The following is a 14,977-nucleotide window of genomic DNA, read 5'->3' on the forward strand; positions in this document are numbered from 1 at the left end:
AAGACAGATCCTGGTGTCTCGTTACACTCATTATATCCTGTTTTCCACGCCGAAGGAATAAGGTTTATATGGTAATACTATTATGCCGTTAATGCGGCGCTGTTTTAGTCGACTGCGCGATATCAGACATTGGTTGGATGTAGCTTATCAGTTTCATGACAGTTTCATCCAGGACATGATGATTTCCTCTTGGTTTTATGCGGGGATCAGAATACGCTGGTTATAACATTTTTTTACTCAGTGTAATTTTCCCTGCTTTTCTTGCTTTAGTTGGACGAGAGATTTAGTAGAGCCTCACCTCGAGATTCTTTAGAAAGTTTATAATTTAGTCTCTCGTTGGATAACTGCTCAATATAGTGGTTGAGTGCAGACCTCGTGGTACAGAGCTTCAACTTTTGCCGAAGTGTAATCTATTAAGTTCCTATTATACATGTTTGTTTTCTTAGATTTTTGTTAGTATTTTTAAAAAATCCTGTTAAACTTGGAACTTAATGTTGAAAAGAAGTAATTAAGAATGATGCATAAATTAAGATAACCTATCAAGCTCTTAAATGAGACTAAAGCAAAGAAATGTATGGTCAGGCCCTTGAGAGTCATGCATTCAAATAAACTCATATTTAGAGCTGGCAAGTAATTTCCCAAGTTCTGTTTATGACTTAAGGAAAATAATAACTAATTCAGATTTACCATGCTAAGCAGTAAGTGTTTTTCCTCTGTCAGCAGTTATTATAGTGTCTTTCCTTAATGTATGTTCTATTGATTGTGAATGAAGGTACCGAGTCCAGGTTTTGTTGGAGTGCTCCTGTTTGATAGCTTTGAAATTCATAGTGAATTTCAGTATGAGTACAGACCTGTCTAGTACTCTTTTGTCACAGCTGCCTTGCTGCTAGAGAGGCAGCCATGCTGCTTTTTACAGTTGTTTTTCTAATAATCATGCCATAAACAAAGTCCTTATTTCTTAGAGGAATATATTTTTTGAAACTTGCAGTTCGATCTTTTCCCAGAGGGGGGAAGTATCCACTGAGAGTGTGTGTGTGTGAAGGGGGCACGAAAGGGGGAAGATGCAGAAAGGACAAAACTGAAAGTAGGCAAAGAAAGGTAAAAAAAAAAAAAGGAAAATAAAATTGTTTTTTCTAGGCATCAATTTCCTGCATAAGTTGCATTTTGAGCAACTGTGAGATTGAATAAATGAACAGTTTCTCATTCGTTCGTAGCATGAATAGGACTGTGCATTATTTCACTGGATTTTTTAAAAGATGAAGGTGAGTTGTCTGAGAGAGTGCTATTGTCAGATTCACACCAGGTACCTGGCATTATCTTTCAAAACACCATCTGTCAAGCTTTCTAGAGATTTGTTTTGGAGTCTAACATATGATGACTGTTAAAACACTTAACCAAGGTAACAAAGTAGTAACATTCTAAATATACTTAAAAATTTTTAAGAAAATTAAAATTAATGGCTTCTGTTTGGTATAAATAGAAAGAAAATTTATAGAATGGGCAGAACTTTTTATTTTTGTGCCAGAAGAAAATGGGATCCTGGTGCAAGGATCTCTGTGGTTGTGAATGATTTCCATGTTATATCCATGATGAAACATTGTTTCCAGACTCTGGGTTTCTGTTCTTTAAAATGTGATGTGCAGTCAGCTACCTCCATAACGATGCCAGCCAGGTGTTCTTTATATGTTATCCTAAGCATTTTTGATTGCCAGTACATTTTGTATAAAACACGTAAGTGTGGATTTGATTTGGAGCTCAGAGCCTCAAGCATTCACTGTTACTTGAAAGTGCTGTGTTGTTTCATGTTGGCTGCTAAACCTGAGGTTGAGAACAGTTGTGTTGCTGTGAGAAACCACAGAAAGGCACACAAGCGATAAGTATTCCAGAAAAATGCTTCTGATTTGCGACAGTGGATTTACTTGTAAAGATAAGACTGCCCATTTTTCCCCAATAATTTTTGTTTGTTTGTTTGATTCTGTTGTGTGGTTTTTTTGTTTGTATGTTTTGGTGTACTTAACCAACATCAAAACCAACATATTATTTGTGTTTTCAACATGTAGGTCTGTGTCCTTCACACTGACCTGTGTCAGATGCATACTTGAATCAGTAGCTATTTATCCCTCACCATTAAGGGATGACTGTTTAAGTGTTTTTTAAATCACTTACTTTAGTCCTTACCTGGGTCTGGTGAAATCCCCAGAAAAGGGACATTTCCTTTGGCAGAGTATTTGCATCCTTACCGAACAACATAAAGAAAGGTGAGGAAAAAGGTACCAGTGCTATTTAAATACAAGGTGTGGAGAAAAAAAAAACAATTTCTTTAAAAATCAGTGAGGGAATCTCTTGTGGATTCTGACAAAAAACCTTGTTTCTAAATGGCTAATTGAGTGCCTTAATCATAAGCTACTTGATTTCCCCATGGGTCATAACCTGTTTCATGTAGAAGTAGATCCTACATGACTGTTGCACTATTAGAAATGGAAAAGTAATTGGTAAGTCATCTACTAGAAGAACCTGTGAGTGGCTGGTGATATTTGCCTCAGCCTGAGTTTTTTCAAACTTTTGAAAAATGAGTTGAACATACTTATTTTGAGAATATAATCCATTCAGTAATGAAAAATAAGTACCTTTAAATTGTGACGGGCAGTTGAACTCTAAAGAATAGGCTGATCTCCATCTATTGGAAAGGCCAAAAGTGAACCATTTTGTGTACTAGGCTGTTATAAGAGTTGGAAGAGTGTCCCTGTTTCATGTATAGTTTTAAACTATTTTATTGTATACTGGTTACCATAGTTATTTTCTCAGGTAAGATAGTTCTGCTTTTAGTTAGGAGATATCCTGATAAAATGTATGGGGTCAGATAATGCTTGGCTGGATAAAAAATGTGAGAAGTGAAGAGCATGTTCTTGAGCAGTACCTTTTGTACCCAGCTTGTGCTTATATTGCAGTATACTCTAGAGCTCCAGGGAGAGCTGAGAGCCTCTCTTTTCTAGTGCTGCTCCCTACCATGGAAGCTACCAGCTCCTTATATGTGTTATTTTTGCATGTTTGTAAATATTTATTGCAAGATGTCTGTGATTATGAATATGAAAAGAAGTGTGTCACTTTAGCTGTGAAGGTGTGGATGACATGGAAAGATACAACCAGCTGGAACTGCTTGATAGTTCAAAACTGGTTTTATATTAGCATTCCATTTAATAGGCTAAAGTGTCAGCTAATTGTCTATGTACTTTTTGGGGTCAAGCAAATTATTTATGTGTGTGTGTTAATTTATATGCGTGCGGCTTTGGAATATCTTGCGTAGTATGTTCTTCAAGCCAGCTCTGTGTTTTGTAATATAAACATAAAGGAAAAAGACCTATTGGAAAGAGCTGGCCAAAATGAGAGCATCTCTCCCCATGGAAATATCAGTATTACTAGGGTAATGAGGTAGCTAATTTCTCTCTCTATAATGACAGTGCAATTGACCTCAGAATTTCAGCTGGCATTCTGAAGGCAATGAGAATCAGGCCTTTAACTTTAATCTTGAGTTAAGTCCCTAGATCATTCCATGTGGCGTAGCAGAGTTTGTTAAATCTCCAAGTTGTGTAAATCAGATTCATATAGCTCAGCTATCATCCCTATACAGCCTTCTTGTAGCATGGGACATGATTATTTGAAAGATTAGCCTTTGCACTCAGTGAGCATTAGTAGGGTCTTTCATACAAGCCTACAGTAGTAGTTCTGTCTAGTAGAAAACTGTTGACATAATGCAAGTTTATTCTGTTTTATATTCAGGATTTCAACTAATACACTGTCATATGTGGGATTGGGTTTTCTTTGGACTATTGGAGATTGATTTTCTTTCCATACAGGAAGGCAACTTCAGTTCATGAGTCTGTGCTTCTGTTAAAAACCTGGGATAATAATAAGATTGTTAAATGAAAATTATTTGTCTTGGAAATACAGAATATGACAATCATCTCCTTAGCCCTAGATGTGAAAGGCTGTTGATCAAGCCTATGACCCACTAAAACCACACCTCTGATACTTTTTAATTTTTATAAATTTTTTCATTGAAAAATACCTGTGAAAATATGCTTGCAAATTTATGAGTTCACTTTGGGCTAAAATAAGATTAGTGTAAAACATTACCATAAATTCATACATTAATATTAATCTGTGAGCAGTCACTATCCTGCTGCTTGTTTCTTTTATTCCTGATGTTTACATCAGGTGAGAAGAAATCTGTATTCACAAGATAGTTGGTATTAATCATTGTTTGTTTTGCTGTCTCAAGAAATGCACTGTAAATTCCCAGTAGATTGACTCAGGAAGCATGCTAATATTCAGAGCGTGTATTTTAGGTACCTTGGTTTCATTAGAAACTAGATTTGTATTGATCATTTGGAGCCTTTTCAATAAAAAGTGCAAACTCCAGATGATACAAGATACTTAGGATTTCCATGAAGTAGTGATGTGCTAGGCATTATGGACTTGGTTCAAAGCTGAATAAAGTTAGTAGGAATTTTTCTGTTGCCATTAGTGGGCTATCAGGCAGTCCTTGTAGTACAATTATGATCTATTGACTGGTATGGCCAATAGGACATGCTTTTGCCTTGCAGGATGTAATGCATGTGAATCCCAAATGATAACCAGATTTATGGAAAACAAGATATTATAAAATGTTAGAATGAATATAACAAAGCAAATGTTATGTTTATATTGACCCCAGCTTTTTAGTCATAAAAGGCAGGCTTGCTTCAGGGGAGAGAAAAAAGAAATTATAGATGTGATTTAAAAAAATAAAAACAATAAAATTCTTTGAGACATCTGAAGCAGCTTAGGACCATTTGATCTGTTATCTTAGAGAACATGTACTTTGAAACACAGTAAATTGTTTTGTGAAGAGGCAACAATATGAGTGCAGTAATTGAAGGTTAGATTCTGATACCCTGGTTTGAAATAAAAGGTGCTTTGCTCTTTAAATAGTGCTGTTTGAATCGGTGAAGCTGCTAAAGGTGCAGTTCAGTGCAAATAGCAGAATTTAGTACCGTCTGTTTAAGGGAAGGTCAAAGGCATTTGCTGAGGTTTATCTGGATGCCCAGAGCCTCGTCAAAAAAGTGGTGGTTTTTTGGTGACATGAATGTTTTCCTTGAAGGAGAAGAATATTTTTTTACTTGTCCTGGGTATTCTTTTAGTAAATTTATGTCAAATTTAGTCTCCTTGGTGTATACATTCAAGGTGCAACTACTGTAACTGTCCATCTCCCCCTATACCTCTAAGTAAGCATTTTAAAATTCAAGAATTTGGAAAACTGTTAATATTTGTAATTAGTACCAAGAGAAGGCGGGATACCTGGACAGCTGAGTAGAAAATTCCAGTCAGCTGTTGGTTTCCTAAGCCCTGAACACCTGTGTAATGTGTAGAATTGAGTGGCCATTCCTAACCAGGAGGTGGCATGGTTGGGCTCCACATGCCAAAGCAGAGCTTCATATCCTGGCACCTTGTGGGAAAGGGCTAGTCGGGTCCAACAGATACAGCAAGTTCTTCTTCATGGGATGTACACTCTTCTCATTCAGGCAATATGCCGACAATATATACTGACAACAAGATTTGCTGGAGCATGCTGGGCTATTTAGTAGTCTATAAAATCTGATATGATCAGCAGTGATCTGTACATGACTCTCCCAATAAAGGCTAAACATCTGCCTAACCCACCAAAGCAGTGCCGTGAGAGTGAAACAGCTCCACCATGACACAAGGACACAGGTTTCAAGCTCAGAGTGTGAGATGTCTTGAGCCTCACTTCAGAAGGCATAAATGTAGCTGCTGTTTGGTAGTTCCTCTCCAAGGTTTATTAAAATGGAAATATGTTACACCTTTCTGTGCCTTGTAGCTGTACTGTAGGCTACAAATGCTGCTTATATGAAGTAGTTGTTTTCTGGTTCACCGGGGTCATCTGGTGCCTCAGGGTTAGGGTATCTTTTCAAAAATAAGCTGTTTTTAACTGCTTTAACTAAATCTCTTGTCTCCGACAAACTGCTGAATGTAGAGGAAAATACCATGTTGTCACAGCTGATCTTAGACTATACAATTTTCTTTAAAATATTTTGAAAATAGATAATAGGAAGAGTGTTTTCATCAGGGATTTGGGGTGTTAAGAGTGCATACACAATAGAAAAAAAATCTGTTTTGCAGGTGGATCCTGCTAAGCATTGTGAAGGTGTGCATTCATCTTGTCTTCAGCTTGCATTTTTCACTCCTTGGATGGGTATCAGTGTGCTATATCACAATAAGCAAGGAAGCAGACAGTTTTTTAAAATGAAGTGTGAAGTATAGAACATTACTGATGCTGCAGTTTAATCTTTGGCTGTATAAACAAATAAGATTGTGCAGTCTGACCAGAAAAATGGAAAACCTTAATACTCCTGTAAAGAACTGATGTGCACAGTACTTGGAGTTTTGGCTTGTATTACATACCTTCAATGCATATGCTCTAAAACTCCCATCTGGAAGATGTAGACTGATGCTGAATTTCATTCTAATCTTTGAGATCTTGACGTAAAAAGAGCTTCATAAGAAATGTCACGTATTCTTATTACTTTTAATACAAAATTATTCTTTTTAAAATTTGCAGGCAAAAATAATCCTGGTTATTACAGTCCTCTGTAAATCCTGTCATATTTTAATTAGAATCCTGCTGGAAATGAGTACAGCTATTTCCTTATCCTAAAAAGGGCTGAAACTAATAAAACCTAGAAGAATTATTAAAGACTTTCAGCAGATTAAAAACCTCCAACTCGCCCACCCCCGAAAAAAAACCTTTCCTCAAATAATATCTGCCTATTCCTGATTTCAAAACATTTCCTGTTGAAAGGGAATTTTTTTAGTTTGAATACTGAAAAAATTACCAAGCTTCTAATAATGCTAATATGCGAATATTGAAGATCATCCACAATTATGATAGTACAAAGTTTTGATGGTCATACACAGTTACATATAAGATAACCAAAGACATCTTAAAAACTTCAAATGCTCTGCTTGCATTGGGCATTCCTGTTTATTGTTCTTTGGTTAGCATGATACAAAGGCTGAAAGACACAGGGCAGGTCACTGCTGGTTTAGAATTTCTCTGCACCTGCTGAATTGCTCATCAGATATTCTAGCATCTATCCCTTGTTGTAAGGGTTACACTGGCAGATGTAAAAAAAAATGCTAAAAGCTTTTGATTCATAAGATAATTTGAATTCTGGCAATCAGTGAAACTATTAGAAAAAATAATACTATGTGCTAGTCTGTAAAAGATTTATCAAAACCCGCATTCCTCCTTTTTGCTCTGCTTTGGATCTGGAAAAAAAGGTCTGTTTGTATTATAGTAGAAGCATTTTAGCTTTGCTAACTGGTAAAGACAGGTGTGTCTTCAGCAAAAGCAAAAGTAGGGATCAAAGCCCCTGGCTCATAATCAGTCAACTTCCAAAGAGCAGCGTTTCAAATCAAGAAAAAACAGTTTTCCTAAGAGGTTTGAGCACTGGAGAAAGAAAACAAATCCCCTAGTTTAATGTTCCCTGGGATTTAAGTATATGTTTCAAAGCTCTCTTTCAAATACTTGAAGTTAGAGAACTTGCCATGAAATCAGGGACTGTGTATGTTTTAAAATGGCTTTTTGGTATTGAAAAATTGAGTTAACTTACCTCTCACAGTGTAAATTTCTGTCTTTGTATTTCTGCTTATGTATGCTTATATTGCTAATTTTTCTAATTATTTCTAAGCAAACTTGTTGCATTTTGTCTTGTTTGAGATTGTGGAAAGAACATTTTGATGTTGTCAAGGGTTGCTCTGAGGTCAGAGTGTGAGCTCTAGCTGGGAAAAGAGTGAGACATTGTTCTTCCTAAATACTTAGGATTACACTGATTTGCTGCAGCTGTGGAGCTGGTTCCCTGACTTTCCCTTTTTAACTTAAACTGATTTTTCTCCAGTTCTCCTGAAAGGAGAAGCACGAAATTTAAGTGACTTACTGTCTCTTCTTTTGTTGTTTGAAAGGCAGATTAAGGACTGATGAAATAAATTCCAGGATACCTTTCTCCTTCCTGTCTTCAGACAGCTGTTCAACAAGAAAATGGAGAATTAGTTTTGGTAAATGATGCTTATTATCCTGGTGTCTCCATAGGGCTGTAGAGCTATAACTTTTGCACAGGTACAGATTTGCAATTATTTCACTAATACTTGTATGTAAAGTAGTAGGATTTAGCCCATTGTAAAATTTGAAATAACATCCTCCTCATACTTTTAGATTGAGGTAAATAAATGAATTACATGAATTTATTACTATGCTCAAAAGCCATTGGTGGGTAATCTGCCACACCCAGTTTTTACACTGCATGGACTCTTTTTCCTGATCCTACCCTCCTATATAAAAATATCATTCTGTCTTTGTAAATACCATATTGCAGCATGCCCTGATTCTATTTGATTTGTTAGGGGTCGTCAGATGCTGTGGCTGCTGTTACAGGAGTGGTTGTTGGTTCTTTTCTTGCTGCAAATGGTTTCGTGTAAACACCAACAGACCAGGTTGTGCATAAGTCTGGAAAGAGGGGCTTTTACCAGTGTCAAAGGGATCCGAGGTCAGCGGTGAATGTGGGAAAACAGGTGTTCATGTTACCTATTTTGTTACTCTTTCTGAAGACTAAACTGTGAGGTAACGTGGATATACAGTAGTTTATGTTGAGTTGTGCACGACAAAATGATGTTCATGCAGTACCAGCTTGTTAGAACACACAAACCATCTGTTCGGCAAGAAAAGTCTCTTGCTGCTCTAAAGTGTATGAATAATCTGAAAAGATACGTCAGATGCAAGGGGGAAGAGAGGACTAAGTTTTTGCTAGAAATATTTTGATATAATGCTTTTTATAACAAATGTTTGTACTGTAAGCTATCCAAGTGCTACTTGTGGTGGAAGTGGGAGATGTTTTCAGCATAAAGTGGAAATGGAGCAGCTTGGTTTTGACACAAAGCAGCAACTCGATGTGAATTCTGCATCTATTCAAGCACTTAAGATGTCCTGATTTGGAGACAAATAGAAAATAATTAGAAGCTTCTATGAACTTTTGCCTGCAACTTTCTTGTTCTTGGCATTTCAATGTTGTCCCTTCTCATACCCTTTATATAAAGGTTGGGTTTTTTTTTTTTATGGTGAAAAAAGAGTTAGAAGGAAGAATGGAGAAAAGGGAAGAGAAAATGGAGGAAAGTTATAAAAAGGAGAACAAAATAATGTGAAGATCGTAGGGGAACTGGAAAAAGGAGTAGCAATAGAGACATGGATATAGAGAAGAAAATAAGTGAAGAAAATACAAATTTAATAGATGAAAAATATTCAGTTACTTTAGTTCTAAGCAACTTGTGAAAGCACAAAATATTGAACATTAAGTGAGGACTTCTGGAGGCTTTTATTTAAGTTTTATTCTGTTAAAATGGATAGATAAAAGTCATATAATAAGCATCTGAAAATGCTGTTGGTCTATTTAAGAAAAATAAAATGAAATTCCACTCTTTCTGCAAAGCTTCTGTTAAGAATGACACAGTTTTGATACCGTTGTATTTAATGTGTTCAGAAGGGCTCTGTAGGTATCTGCCATCCATATATATATGTGTTAAATTATCCAGTAAATAAACCCAACAATCTATGTTAGAGTGATTCTCCCAGTTTTATACTAAACAGCAACTGAGATCTTCTGTGTCAGTAGTATTTACAATCCTTTTGAAACACTGTGGTTAGCCAGTTCATAGTTCACTTATGCTTTTTATTTTAAAAGGTAGGATTGTAAGATTGAACAGATTGTAATTTTAAATATGGAGTTCCCTTATTCCTTCTCATAACAGTCTTCAGACTTTGGAATGGAGTGTGCTAGTGTTAGGAGCTTTAAACTTGGACTTTTATTTATATCAGCTACAACTCACTAAGTTCTCAGGCCAAAGATGAGATGATTATGGTGGACATTTTATTCAGCCTTACAGAATTGCACAGAAGATAGTTCAGATGTGCCAAGATTATATTGTGAAACTGTTCAGTTGTGGAGTCTGCAGGAGATTAAAGGGCAGCAGCCCTTACAGTGATGTGAGCACCAATTTGCAGCCAACTGTCCTGTGTTTTTTAAACTCACTGTTGTGATATCCATAAACTGAAACAAAATGTTTGGAGATGATAAAAGCAACTTTGAATAAAAAATTGTAAAAAGATTGTATGAAGTAGTGGATTTTAAAAGTAGTCTTGATTAACAATTCTGAGGTAAAATTGTTTTGCTATAATGTTGGATTTTGCATTTGGCTGGCTTTCATGGTAAAAGACAACAATTGGAATGCGTCAAATTGGGTCATTTAAGTTGCATTAAGTTTCCCATCCTAATAAATATGTGATTTAAATATATATATACAGATTCTGTAAGACACTGGAAGGCTATGTTAGAATTTATTTATTGGAAGGTTTTTCTGGGCAGCTTTAACACTTGTGGTATTACTCAGTAAAGGGTAATTCAGGTCCATACACTGGTTTAAAATGAAAAAGTGAAGTGAAAATTAGGAAAAGATACAATGATATGCTAAGGTTATTACCTCTGCTGGTGTTTTATAGCTGTCAAAGCACAAAACTGTGACCTAACTGAAATTCTAGGTGAAATGTTTGTCTTCCAGTTATTTGAGTTATCATGTAGATGTATTCTTGCATCTTGCTTGTGAGGCAGGTGTAGTCCAGGGTGAGCAACATAGCCTGATTTCCCCTGCTTGTACAGGGCAGCCCACTCCTTGGAGTATAGTGCTACTTTCTTCCTTCTCCCATGCTTCAGTTTCTGAAGAAAACCAGGGTTCTTCTTGGAGAGAAGTGTTGCTGTGTTGCAGGCTTGACCCAACACACAGCTGAAGACAAGAGCTTGGGCTCAAGGATGGACTTTACGAGTTTGACCTAAATGAAATACTGAGTACATCTGGCATTTCCAGACAGGTTCTGGTGTTTGATCACTTTCTTTTAAATAAATTTGGTCACTTTCCTTATATAAATTAATATCCTGAGGGATAGTTTCCTGCATTAGTTTCTGGCAGTGTGAATTTCCGTTGACATTTTGTTCATAATTTGTACTATTCTCTAACAGTTGATCAGAATCAAACTCCAGAACAATTTTAAGGCATACTTTTTTTAGCATTATTTTTTTCACATTTTTAAGTTAGGAATACTGACTATTTGACTGTCTGAAATCCATCTTAAGCTATACTTCCATGATTATCAAAAAGCTACTGAACTATGAACTACTACAGAACATCTTACATACAGCAGATTAATAAACTAATAAAGCTGATATGCAGGGTTGTATTATACATAGCATCTTCTCATTAGGTTATTTTAGGAAAGGGAGAGAAAATTCATCTAGGAAAAAAATAACCACAAAGTCTTACAGTTTTATGATTTGATTTCTCTTGCCCTTTTCCCATCTTCCCAACCAATATAATAAAAATTTCGCCCAAAGCATTCTAGAGACATGATTTTTCTTATCACAATGATGAGTGTTTTCCTTCCGTTTGATTTTATTTTTGACATGGGCTACAAGCCTTAGTGGTTTCCTCAATACAAATATTAGTTTGATAAATTGTAATGGATGTTTCATAATCTGCAGTCATGGTCATGCATTTTAGCATAATTTTTTAGAAATTCCAATATTGGGAACTGGGACAAAAATTTTAATTTCTACCGAGGGTTTTGTCCAGAGTCCATGAAGTGCTTGGCCTTCATGCTTTACGTTAGCAGGTCAAAGTTTATTCTTCCAGCTATCTTTAGATAATTGTTCTTCTCCTTAGCAACACTGGCAGTAGGAGTTCCTGTTTTACAGGAACCACATTTTTTATGGATTTTGCTCAACTTTGTTTTTCCTCAAATTCTGGGGAATTGTGACTGCTGGATCTTTCCATACTGATTTCTGGTCACTTGTACCTTAGATGAGAACACCTACTTAGATATTTTTGTCTCTCTTGTTGAATCATATTAATGTCTGGTGGCACTTTTTTTTCATTTCACTCAAAATACAGAAGCTGTTGGCTTTTAAACTGCTGCAGGTGGGCAGTTTCAGTACTCTCCAAGATGCCATGTGGCCATTTTTGTCATGTTTTTTCCAGAATGCTTAGAAAATGGAGATTGTTTTACTAAATATTTTGTTTTCTTTATACTTTGTATTTAGAGTTGCTTATTGTGTAGTTTAGACAGGAGGAGTCACCACTGGTTGCTTTTGATGCCTGGTGGAATGGGGTGGGATTTTGTGACATTGTTCACTATCCCAAGGCACTTTGGTATCTTTCTGTTTGTCTTATGGGTCACGCAACTTAGTTGTTGTCTTTTTCTTACAGTGCTCTCTGTTTAATTTATTGTTTTAATCTTTCTCCTGCATTTGAACATCCTGCATTTGTTTCTTAACTCAGCTCTCAGACTCTTTTGAGGAATGTTCTCGATCACTGGGGATTTGTGTAGTTTATCTAAATGTTACTGTCTTCAGCCCTATAAAAGTGTATCTTCCCGGGATATACTAATGAGTGTGTTGTACCTTGGATTTTGGTTTACTGCAGCATTTGAGTTCCATGATCTTTTTATTTAACTTCCAAACTCCTCCAATGTGAGGTTTGGCTTCTTTATAGAGCACCTTCTTCTAGCTACAGTCCCAAGTGGATGGATATATTAATGTGTTAAATTCAGGCAGTTCCATTGAAACCTAATACTGAATTTTCAAACAGGTTTGGTGTTTTTTATCCTGAGCATCTTCCCCTAGATTCGAATTCCATTTTCTCTCTTCATCCTTAGATATTGTTCATATTGCTCTACACTGTCAATGTTCATTTAAACAGGGTAGAAAAGTGTAACTAGAATTTAGCTTTAGTGGCTTTGTGTTTTCTTTCCTTTGCTTGGGTTAAATAAAAACTATTTTAAGTGTCAGAAGCTTCTGGAGATGAGCTGTGGGGGCTGTTACCTCACTGATATTTTATGGCAAGGAACCCACTTCAGAATTTGATATTGATATTCTTCTTGCACCATAGAAAGTGCTTAGTTCTATTAGAGTCTAGTAGTGGTGGAATTAAGTACGACTGTGTTTAAGAAGATAATAAATGTCAATTAAAAATAATGAGTTCAGATGTTGCTTAGCACAGAACAGAAGGCACAGATAAGAAAATCCAAAGCTTTCTGGTAAAACTAATAAAAAAAAAATGAACCTTTTCTAAAACATGCCACTAAAATTCCTAAGGAGGAAAATCAGTGAAAATCTCATCATTAAGTGTGTGTTCAGTCAGACTTGTTAGGTGTCTCTTCAGTGAAGTAAGGAAAAAGGTTTTGATTAGACATTTTGGCTGCATATGTGGGGTTTGTGCATGAAGAAAGACTGTTGCAAAAGTTCTAGATGCCGAAGCTAAATGTCTGATACATGCTTCACTGCTGTTCCAAGGATCTCTTTTCATGACCAGCAGGTTTGTGAGAGGATTCTGTTCAGGCTGAACATATTCTGGTAATAGAATTATACAGTACTGTATTTTTAAAGGAAAAGGGCAATGCAGAGAAAAATGCTTAATTTCAGTCACACCATTAAAGAGTGATTTCCTGCTATGCTACAGCTAATTTTCTGTTTGAATTTGAATGCTTGAACTGTTTTTCATATTTGACATTGCAGTATTTAACAGAAATGTTTGTTCTTTTTAAAATAAGAATAGCAACAGGTAAATTTAATCCATACTTTTTAAGTGGCATATCATACTTTGCTAGTCCACTATACAATTTACCAGGGAACACAAATTGAACGGTACTTGAATATTGTGGGGTTTTGCTTTGAGAGTATTATGTTGCTTTCCTGAGCGCAAACATAAATGTTTCATGGATGTGTGAATGAGAGGAATTAAATTAGGGATTTGGGGCAAGTTTTTTCTTTTTGCTACTCGATTAAAAATGACACATTTTTTTCAGTGAAATCCAAAAATACACTCTTGACTCCTAATTCTATTGCACGGGTGGCTTCTGGGATTTCTGCCAACAGGTAGAGACAGAGGACAACATCAAAACCTTTCCCAAAGCTTAACAAAAATAGTATTAATAGCCTTATCCTATCCCTACGTTGGAAAATTCTTCTATTATGGTTTATAACTTAAAAAGTTTTGCTAAGTAACACAATACTGGTTAATAAAAGCAAGTTCTCTCAGCTCTGAATCTGCTGAGAGTATCTGCATTGTATTGCTTCTTCCCTCAGCTTCATTTTGTGCATGATGCTGTTGTCAAAATAAAAGTGATTTTAGATTTTGAAAGGCTGAAGTGTTTTTGAGCTGATCACTTGCCAAGACATGAATTTTCAGATACGTTTTTAACACCATCTCTGTTCATTAATTCAATATAAGGGTATAATTTCAATCATTACAAATTTCAGTGTGGCCCTGTGTTTGTCCTAGGAGCTTTCAGTCCAGACAGCAACTCACTATCCATTTCCTTCCACTGGATAAGTGAGTGAATTAAGGTAAAACTGTCTCATAACCTGCGAGACATCTTTATTGCCTGTAGTAGTCTATAGGGTGTTTTTTCATCTGGCTGACAAAAGGCCCTCAGGAATTTAGTCCCTCATTTGAATGCTGAGTAGTGTAAAGGCCATAAGCTTGTGACCTCTGAATTCTATAACTTCCCCATCTTTCATGATTTAAATGCTTATGGCCTGAGGTACATGAACTGGGAAGGGATGTTTGGTCCAGAGGCAAGTCTCATTACTGCTGAGATAATGATCTTACTGTAAGAGTTGTTCTGAAAGAAAAATAGTACCATTTTACAGTAACAATTTATTGGAGACCTTTAAAAAAGACTTTGCAGGTGCCAGCTAATCTCAGCTATCATAACATTATTGCTATCACTTTAAGAAAAGTACCTGACAACTGCAGGAGAAATGAGTCAAGTGTGTAATGTCCATTTGTTTTCATTCTTAAAGGGATATCTTTCAGCTGT

The sequence above is a fragment of the Parus major genome, chromosome 3 (assembly GCF_001522545.3).
Source record: "Parus major isolate Abel chromosome 3, Parus_major1.1, whole genome shotgun sequence".
NCBI lineage: Eukaryota > Metazoa > Chordata > Aves > Passeriformes > Paridae > Parus > Parus major.